Source organism: Glycine soja, unplaced genomic scaffold, assembly GCF_004193775.1.
Source record: "Glycine soja cultivar W05 unplaced genomic scaffold, ASM419377v2 tig00009446_1_pilon, whole genome shotgun sequence".
Taxonomy (NCBI): Eukaryota; Viridiplantae; Streptophyta; class Magnoliopsida; order Fabales; family Fabaceae; genus Glycine; species Glycine soja.
Genome location: NW_021143659.1, coordinates 1 through 9506, shown reverse-complemented (window position 1 = coordinate 9506; position 9506 = coordinate 1). Strand labels below are relative to the sequence as shown.

Below are 9506 nucleotides of genomic sequence, written 5' to 3'. Positions count from 1 at the left end.
GGGTTTTCTGCGGCGACATGGCCGTGTCTAGATACATTAGGGTGTAAGACAATTTCTAAAGAAAAATTAATAAAATATTAATTATTAATTTTTATATTAATCTTCTAATTTTTTGAGTTATAAAATCATTTATCAATGTTTTATGATCAAGTAATTCTAATATTTTACTTTCAATAGATAAAATAATTAACTCATTCAATCTATTTTGTAACATTGTAACATTGTTGATCTTAGATAGGATTTAAGTAATTTTAATTTTGAAAAACTTATTTCGTTGTGATTATGTTATCAAACTTTTGAGTTAACTCATTAACTCTTACAAGTTTATGAGTCCACTTGTTCTCTACGAGTTGACTCTTGAGTAAACTATTTTTAGTAGACTCTGGGTAAATTTTATAAACTCTAAGTAAAGTCGGTAGACTCTCAAGTTTATCACCGAGTCAACGAGTTAACAAGTTAAAAAAAATTAGACCAAAATATAAGTCATTTTTTATTATTTTCTATCTGTTTAGCATTCAACATATCTTCATTTAGCGTGTTATTTTCAAATACAAAATTTTCACCTTTAATAATATCAAACATTTGTTCTCTAATAACATCAAATCCTCGATGAGAATGATCTACCGCTACTATAACATTTACAAGTTATTGTCTAGTGGTGATGTATTATTACTAGACTTGGTTATTTAAATATTATGAACTTTATGATTTACTGTTTTGCTTTATTATATTGTTGAAATGTTTAATTAGTATGTTATTTATAGATATTTTGTTATTATTTTTATATGAAGTAGACTCTTACGAGTCTATGAGTTGAATCTACAAGTCGAATCTATGAAACTTTCACGAATCTGCATAAACTCTCGAGTTTGATAACCTTGATTGTGACCGATATTATTAATAATATTCTATAAGCAATGCATACATTTTTAAAAGAATCTAATCCTTTTATATAATTTAATACTTCTATTGGAGTGTTAACTTCTTCTTTTAATATTTCTCGCAATACTTTTAATTTTGAAAATAAATCAAGACCATCAATAGTTGACTATTCACCAGATCTTAACTTTTTTTAAAGATTAGTACAATATTTTTTCAATTCATCATTGCTTAAAATTTTAAATTTTTTCAATTCTACTCTCTTATCGAGTTGGAGATAATGATTTAATAGAAAATTTGTATACATTATCCTGCAAAATTTTCCATTGTTTAGTGGATGAAACAAATAAAGAATAAATACATTGCTAAACTCCAAAAAAAAAAAATAGCTCTAGGAGATAAATTAGCCAAATCACATAAAACTAATTAAATTTAAATTATGACATCCACATGACATATAAAATGCTCTAGAATTTATATCTAATAATATTTTTTTACACTCCTTAATTTTTACCTTTATGTTAGATCTATTATCATAACATTGTCCCCTTGTATCATTAATATCAAGCACATATTTTTTTTCAAAACATTAATAAGCTCATCAAGAAAACTTTTCGTGATGTATCATAAACTTTTAAAAACTCTATAAAGTACTTTTATATTTTTATTGGAGAATTTGATGTATCAACACATTTCAAAATAAGAGTCATTTATTCTTGATGACACCGGATGTACAATAAAAAATAATAGAAAAATATGTTCTTTCATAATTGGATCAAATTCTACAAGCATTTCAATCAAACTCAAAAAGTTACCATTATTTATTTTCATATATCTTCTCATTTGTCCCACTAAAAGCAAGATTATTTTTAGAATGATATTTAAGTATAGCTATAATCCTAAGTAAAACTTTTAATTTTCCCAATGTTCCTTTTCTTTATTAATTTGTTCTTGTAAATTTTTTATCTATAGTCTTTTTTTTTTCTTTTCAATATTTTTTCTAGTTCAATCCATATGGCCATATTACTAATATGTTCATGACTTGTCTCATGACTTTTGAGTTTTGAACTAAGACTTTCCCAATCTCTAGTCTCTTCATTTACTAAATGACTAATACCATTTAAACAAAATAACTTACAACAAAAACAATACACATTATCTAAATCTTTAGGATAAATTAGTCATTTTTTATCATATTTTTCTCCATTTGATGATATCCTTTGATAAAAAAGATAAATTAAAATGTCTATTATTTTTATCTTTGGGAAATTATAAATCGATATGTCTAATTGAACCTTTTTTCTATTATTAAATCTCTAAATTTTTCATCAATAATTTTCCAGTTTCCTAGATCTTACATATTTTGAAGAACTTCACTTGGGGTGTTACTATGTTCATTATTTTCTTCTAATAAAGTATTCACTTGTAAATCTTTTTATTCTTGATTGGAATTTAGACTATTAGTATTTCCAATGTTATCTATGGGTAATTGTTCTATAACTTTCTCATTGTACTTATTCTTATATCTTTTTTATGACCAGTAACAAATTTATCAAGAGCATCATGTTGAGATTGACTTAAATTTTCAATTTTTTTAATTTTTTAAAACCAGATTTATATTTCTTATTTTATATTTTATATTATCACAATTCCAAAAGTGTAAGAAAAAAATAAAATGAAAAGACAACAATAGAATTTATAATAAAAATTTAATAAAGTAAAAAAGAGAAAACGGTAAAACAATAGAACCTGAAAATCGAGAAAATTACACGTTAATGTTTCTACCTCAACAATTTGATACTAGTTGTCTACTCCAACAATTCACTTCAAGTCTTAGAACAATAATAGAAAGATGAGAAAAAGAAGAAAAAAATATTAAGAATGAAATAATGAAGAGAATGATGTGAAAATACTCATTCTTATAAAATATATATAGAGAAAAAAATAACCATTAAGGTATAATATTGGAAATAGCTAATCATCAAAATGATTCTTCTTTTAATTAAAATCCTATTATTAATCACAAATTAATATTATTAAAACTTTACCTTTAAAAATCAATCTTTTCAATATATTATTAAAAAAGATAACTTGAAAAGTTTTGTCACCAATGATTACATGAAAATTGGAATTTGAAAAATTAATGATTGTATCTCATATTGAATATTTTCAATTTACTGGTAATTTACCCATGATTGTAACTGTCATTGTGTGTCCCTCAAAATATCTAAAATATTATTATAGCAAAAAAAATTATACTATTAGTAACTTTTCAATTTGTGGGCTTAAGGCAGAAGCCTGTTTAGCCTTACTGTCAACACGACACTGGTTGAAATGGAAAGTAGCCGCTTAAATTATACTGTATAAGGGTCAAGGTACCCCTTGACCTTAGTACAGTCATATACTTTTTTTTTAGTTGACAAAAAAACCATTAAATATAATTGAAAGATTAATAAATAAAAAAGCTATTATTTATGATCTTGCCACAAAATAATGCTTATTCAAAAAAAAATTACCACTAAATTTTTTCAGACGGTTCGAAAAAAAAAATCATAGCCATAGGTATGGCTTGTAATATGAGCTCCATATTTCTTAAATCTTTATAGTATAATAATTTTTCTTTTGATAGAAAGATGACTTGACCATGGTCCAGTTCATTTGAACGGCTTGTTCTGTTTTAGTTTTTGACCATGTTTTACTGCTAATTTACAATATCGCAAAGTATTGAATCCCACATCATTCACTTGGGATAATGCTGACTATGGTTAATTGTTTATTGAAATTTTCTTATATGAAGTAAATACAGAAATGGTGAACATTGCACAAATAGTTAACACGAGTAAAGAGTATATAGACCAGGAATCTCAGAATGGTTCAGAGAAAAATATAAATTCCACCCTCCATATATTATACCCAAAATCATTGACCCTAAATAATTATGATCACTATTCATGTAAGAATTATGAGGAACATTAATTATCTCTAATCTCCTTTTGTTAGGTCAAATTCCCTCCCATCCAGCTTTTGAACATCTGAAGTGCAGCTTTTGGTTGATCCATAGGAACCAAGTGCCCAGCTTCATATACCTGTTGTATAGTATCACATTAAAAAAAGTCACCAAAAGTGAAATTAACAGTGTCACACTATCACACACTCAAAAATACAACACTTAACACATACCTTAAGGAAAGAAAGAGGTCCATAGCTATTCAGAGACCCTGCTTCTGCACCATCAACAACAAATTTCACTGTAGGAGATGTTCCAAATGCCTTTTGGCCTGACCACTCCATGGCATAAACCCACCTTGAATTCCCTGCCAAAATGAAAACCACATCAACAACTCAATCTAACATAATCTAACATACACAGCTTTTCAACAGAAACAAATTGCGAAATGCCAACAATACACTCTCTAACACTCTTATACATACACTTTCAATTATTGTCTCACGCATTATTTTATAATTTTCAACAAATTTTAATTAGGAGACGATAATGTGTTAAAAGGAATGTGTTACTGGCACACACAAAACAAATTTGTTCCGAATGATTGATGAGTCATTCTCACCAAGCCAATTGCATATGAGATCTTCTTCCCCTGCATACACAAGCAACTTGATTCCATCCTCAAGAAGAGAAGGAATCCCCACTTCCAAGTTTTTCATCCAATCTTGCCCCATAGCATTATACACTGTTGTACTGCATGAAACATACGTCAAATCTTCCGCCACACCTAAAGCACTCTTCACATTCTGCAGGTTTAACAACGTCTCCACGTCCTTCAAGTCATAGCACAATTCTCCTACACATTTCTTTCTGATGTCATAGTACTGCAATTTGAATATATCAGCACAATGCACTAATCAAACAGAACTGAGTAGTGAAAAAATAATAAAAGAAAAAAAAAAACCATTGTTCTTTCATGATTACTTACATTAATGTCACCAGCAATGGTCATGATACTATTGAATATGCTATCACAAATATTAAATGCAGTCTCACAACTTTGCCACCTTGAGTTTCTTGAATAATCAAATCACAAACAATACCACAAAGTGAACAATATAATTTAGTAAAAAGGGTGTGCATTATGCATGAATAATAAAGAGAAAAGAATTCGAGTTTTGTACCGCAAGTTTAGCAGCTTGTTCACAATCAGGGATCGACTGGCTGATTTGGTCGTGTTCAGCCTTTGTAATTATTCCGTTGTCTAATGCAAAATCTGGGTATGCTTGGTACTGAATTGCAGGATTTGTTAACCCATTACCAATTGCAAAACCCTGTTGTTTAATATCAAATGAATCAATACAAGAAAAACCAAGACAATATAACTAATTAATTAACCAATATAAATTATATTAGAAATAGAGTAAGACCTTGAGGTTGATATGAATTCCTTCATTTTCTTTATTTCCTTGGTTAACCCGGGATGCAAGAGCTGGAACATAGTGTCCAGCATATGATTCTCCCGGTAATGTAAAAGTCATTCTTAACAAATTCAGGATGCGCCTTGAAAAACTCCTGTCATTATAGTAAAATTAATTTAGGGCATCTTATTAATATTTACACAAAACAAGATTATCTTGGATTCAGATTCAGAAAAGACAATTTAAATACAGTTCTAATCAGAATTAAAATTTCACTTGGATAATCTGTACTCAATTTATTAAGAAGAAATTTCACTTCTAATAATAAAAAAATCATTAAAATACCTATAAATTTGCATATAAGGTAATTTTATACATTCAAATAGATAAATAGGATGAAAAAGGGACTTTATATCTATTATTACCTGCAAGAAATCATATAAATCATTGCTAATGCCTACTTCATCATTACGAATGTCACTAGCATCAGAAGAGTAACTAAAACCTGTCCCGGTAGGTTGGTCAACAAATAAAATATTTGATGCCTGACAATGAGAGGAAAAAAAACTTGTTGATGCGAGTGAGAAAAAATTTGGTGCAACAACTATATTCCCTAATTTAACCAATGGTATGACTATATGTGCTTTATGGTTGAACCACCGGTGAAAAATTATCTCCATATAAGAAGAAGGAAACTTGAAAATTGTTCATTACCTGGTCCCAACCGAAATCATTCCATACAAGGGACAAGTTGTTGGCAATATGAAAAGGGCCATTTTCATAAAACAAGGCCAATTCACCTCCACACCCTGGTCCTCCAGTCAACCATATGACAACTGGATCATCCTTGTTGCTCCCGTGATTCAAAGAAAAAGTAGAACATCCTGCATGTCATAGGAAAAACAATTATATATATATATATATATATATATATATATATATATATATATATAAATTTAGATCAGGATCACGTATTAGAGAGTAACTAATTAAATAGGACACAAAATTTAAAGTAACTAAATAATTAGAATGAAAATACAGCACTTGAAATAATTATAATTAAAATGATGAATGTGTGATAATAATTAAACTTGGAATCATCTAAATTCACACACACACATATATATTTATAATCCTACAAAACCTTATTAACCAATTTCAAACCAATAATGGATGTGTGGTCATAATTAGACTTAGAAATATCCAAATTCACGGATTAATTACAATAATAAAGCCTTATCAAATGCAGTGATAGAATTATTTTTTTGGGTCAATACTGTGATAGAATAATGATATTACGTGAATATGACGCGAAATTAGATTTTATCCACAAGCATATTGCTTGAAGGATAATTTAAAGATTCGCTAAGATCTTTAATCACTTTGAATCTATCACGATATGTCGAATAAATTAACAAGCCCAAAAAATAATGGTGTGTAAACCAATATATATAATAGTGGCAAATACATGGAAAAAGAAATAAAGCAGTGCAACAATTATTGACCTTAATCAATCATTACAAAGAAAAATAGTTGTTTTTTTGTTGTTGTTGTTGCAAAGCACTTTGACTCGTCACATGGATTCACATCACATCTCATCGCACTTTGCCATTGCAAACATATCAAGAAATATAATTATTAAGTATGTACATGATCGAAGGTAGTAATATAGTACTATTATTTACCTTGCAGCTTTGGAATTTAGGGAAGTGAATAGTAACCTGCATGATGACCAAGGTCTTCAATAGAAGGTCCAGAATCACCAAGAAACGAGAACTTCTTCTCCCACGATATTCCCTGGGACAAAACCATTAGCAAGGTCATCACCTTTAACAATGTTTACTGGGTCCTTTGGAGATAGGTTAAGGCTTCTTATGAGCTTTTCTGCTCGTGATTTTGGTGGGTTTATTGACACGGTCATGGGTGAGGCGAGAAGTTGCATAGGAAGAAGAAAGTGAAACAAAGAAGAGCAACACAAGGAACAAAGAAACTTTGGATAGGGTTAACGTTGATGATGGTGCCATGTTGTAATTTGAGTTTGTTGAAAAATGCGTATCAATGGCTGGCTGTGACTTATATAGCACTTGCCAATGCGAAGGGGTTCCACCACTTTTCAGCGTTTAGTATCTCGGAATACTTAATTATATATTTCATTTTGGAGTAATCATAGACCACTTGTCTATCGTAAATTCATTGTTTTTTTTTTTTTTTTAATTTTGTATGCACCATATAAAGTTTCCAGAAAATTAATTTTAAAAAATTAGAGATTATATCATCAGCATTATAATGTCATAATGATTTCAGATTGAAAAATGAAAACGTTCGATATTTATTTTAAAAAAAAAATGGAAACAGTGTGTGTAATTATTACCTAAGAATAATTGAAAAATATGCGGAATTAAAACAGGACCTTTAATTTACGGGAATAATTTTCCAAACTAAATGCTTGATTGATATCAAAGTGAACCTTCACACAATTTAAAGGAAATTTCCCCTATTCACCGCTCCCAATCTAAATCAAAATATTTTCGCTCATATAGAAATTTAATTATTCATATTATACCCGACTAGGGGAAGAGAGGCACAATTTTTTTAAATAATAAAATAAAAAAAATGAAAATTTAAATACAGTTAATAAAAAAATTAATTAACAATATAGAAGTAATGGAAAGTTACTGTAAGTTTGAAGGAAAATTTAAGAATTATTTTAAAAAATAAAGTTCTCCAATAAAATATCAACACTAAGTGAAAATTTTCCTTTATTATTAATATAGATACAGTGAAAAAGATATAGGTCCCTAAATTCCTTGAAACGTATTATTTCTGCTCATAGAAAATCTAATCTAATATATATAATAGATATAACAACCATATAAATTGATATGATATTTTTTTTTATTAAAGTAAAAATATGAAAGAATATTCAATTACAAATATATTTTCAAATGTAGTGAATCAAAACATATTTTATTTTTATTTATTTTCTAATAGAATCTTAAATCAATTAATAGAAATATAATTTGAAATATTCATATTTATTCTATATTTTAATTTTATATAATAGATATAAGAACCTTATAAATTGATGTGGTATATTTTTTGTTCATCAAAGTAAAAATATAAAAAAATACCCAATTATAGGTATATTTTAAAATATAGTAATATGTTATATATTATTTATCCATCTTTTTTTATTGTCTTAAGTCAGAGATCATTGATGTTCCAACTCAATGAGTCGAAGACTAAAACTAAATTCTCTCGCGTGTGTGATTGTCGGTGATCTTAAGGAATTTTTCATAAGATAAAAATTGAACACATATTCTCCTATAAAATGTATTGTTTTTCACTCATGTGAATGTAACATCAGGATCTTAGACTACAGGGATCAAACCACCTTTTTATTCTTTTATATTATATTTATATAAAAAAATATTTTATATAATTGGAAGTTGTCATATGGCATCCTTTAACTCACTCTCAAAATAAATACAATTAAAGTAATTTTAATTAAATAAATTAATTAAATTAAATTAATCTATCTATGTATTATTTATCTATCATATATTTTATAAAAACACCAAATATTACCACATTTCCTAAAATGATAATGCATTTTCCATAAAGTATTAATAATTGAATTATTTTTTTTACAAGTTATATTATATTATGATATTCTTAATCAACAATTGGTGATTTGGCTTAAAAAATTATTTAATAAATCACCTATTTTGAATTTTCGTCACCTATTTTTAACTAATTTTTTGTTTCCAAAATATTTGTAGTCTAGTGTTTTAAATTTTCCTTTCAATCTTCCGTTAATTATTTTTGTTTCTTATTTTAAATTCTTTTTAATTATAACGTGTAAACTAAATGTGGAGAAAATAAGAAATCCAATTTAATTTCTGATTTTATACCCTTTATAATTAGACTTTTAATTAAGTTTAATTTCCTATTTTAGAGAAGTTTTAGCATCTTTACATTAGAGTGTGACTGATGAAAGTTATGTACTCGAAGGTTGTTATCAATCTATCTTCTCATACAAAAATGATTTATTCTTAATTTGTTATCTTTGTAATATAATAATTTGAATAAATCTTGTTTTTTTGAATTTGTTTTCAGATTTCAGATAGTCTTCAACAATAGTACTTTGGCTCTAATATATATCCAAAGGAAAGGGGTCGGGCTAACATGTGTGTTTTTTTTTTAAAGGTATGAAAAAAAATCCGTGTATATGTTATAGAAAATTATAAATGTATTTT

General features: G+C 27.4%; 1 pseudogene; it reads right to left on the bottom strand.

The window, feature by feature from the left end:
* Positions 1-3648: 3648 nt before the first annotated feature.
* Positions 3649-7044, bottom strand: LOC114404222 (annotated as a pseudogene).
* Positions 7045-9506: the final 2462 nt, after the last annotated feature.